This window comes from Neoarius graeffei, chromosome 17, assembly GCF_027579695.1.
Source record: "Neoarius graeffei isolate fNeoGra1 chromosome 17, fNeoGra1.pri, whole genome shotgun sequence".
Taxonomy (NCBI): Eukaryota; Metazoa; Chordata; class Actinopteri; order Siluriformes; family Ariidae; genus Neoarius; species Neoarius graeffei.
The window spans coordinates 33,766,531-33,768,292 of record NC_083585.1 but is presented as its reverse complement, the minus strand read 5'-3'; positions in this window follow the sequence as shown (position 1 = coordinate 33,768,292).

Sequence of the window (1,762 nt, the reverse complement as noted above, 5' to 3'; positions counted from 1 at the left end):
AAAATACCCAGTTACTATTTCAAATATGTTCATTTTTTCATGCATTTCATTGTCTGTCTTACTTAATCAGTGGGTTTTTTAAAAATAGATTAAATAGGAAAGGAACATGCCAACAGCTATCAGTGTCTTTATTGAATGGTACCAGTGTAGATATGTCTGTGTTTTTCTGTAACTTTTTGATAGTGAAAATGGTTGCATTGTCTTGTGCTTCTTTAAAATACTTTGTGAAATTTCTATTTCAAGAAAAGCTGGGAAACGGGTAAAATGAAAAGCTGATTATTAGGTGGTTTTGGGTTGCATTTTTGACAGAGCATTTGCACAATAAATACTCCAATTAACAGTGAATTGACTGATAAAAATGATGTGCAAGGACTAGCTTTGAACATGAACTTGAAGAAAATGTGAACAGTCAGAATAGCCAGACTAATAATTAGTCATCCTAAACATTCTCATCTCATTATCTCTAGCCGCTTTATCCTGTTCTACAGGGTCGCAGGCAAGCTGGAGCCTATCCCACCTGACTATGGGCGAGAGGCGGGGTACACCCTGGACAAGTCGCCAGGTCATCACAGAGCTGACACATAGACACAGACAACCATTCACACTCACGTTCACACTTACGGTCAATTTAAAGTCACCAGTTAACCTAACCTGCATGTCTTTGGACTGTGGGGGAAACCGGAGCACCCGGAGGAAACCCACGTGGACATGGGGAGAACATGCAAATTCCGCACAGAAAGGCCCTCACCGGCCACGGGGCTCGGACCCGGACCTTCTTGCTGTGAGGCGACAGCGCTAACCACTACACCACCATGCCGCCATCCTAAACATAGCACTCTAAATAAATGCAGACTTGAAATAAGACCTGGTTTGCAAAAAAAAATAAAAATAAAATTGTAAAGCTATGATTTTTTGGAAGAGAAAGTGTTCATTGCCATTTCATGATGAGCTCATTCAATGTGCTGCAGTGCTTCTGCGAAACTCAGCTCATACCTTTTTATGAGTAGCTGTTGAAACCTTAACTTTCCTGTTTCTGCTCACTGATTGTAAATGGATGTCGCACTGATCGATGACATCCCTTCTGATTTTGTAACAATGAAAAACATTATTGATGGTTTCCTCCAGGTGCTCCGGTTTCCCCCACAGTCCAAAGACATACAGGTTAGGTTAACTGGCGACTCTAAATTGACCGTAGGTGTGAATGGTTGTCTGTGTCTACGTGTCAGCCCTGTGATGACCTGGCAACTTGTCCAGGGTGTACCCTACCTTTCGCCCGTAGTCAGCTGGGATAGGCTCCAGCTTGCCTGCGACCCTGTAGAACAGGATAAAGCGGCTAGAGATGATATGTTATTGATGTGACTGAAACAAATGAATGAAGTACTATTCTGTTGCACTTCATCAAAATGGCTTTAGGGGAAATGACTATATCAAGAAAAAATGGTGTGTAAAAAAAAAAAGTTGTTTGTTTTAATTTTTTTTTTCAAAGAAACGTTATATTTGAATGGAATAAATATTGATTTTACTTGTGAACTTATTGCCTTTTCCATTCATTGACTACTGTGGCACTTTGTACTCATTACTGCCATCTGTTGGAGAAAAGGCAGAACTGCACCGTGACCTGAAATGAGACACGATTCAAAATGGAGGCTCCGAAGAGCAATGATCCCTTCAACCCCGTTGCTGTTTGTAATGCCTGTACTGTGTATCCACTCATTTAAATACTGTCTATTAAACTATCAAGTTATCGCACAGACTCCCGCTT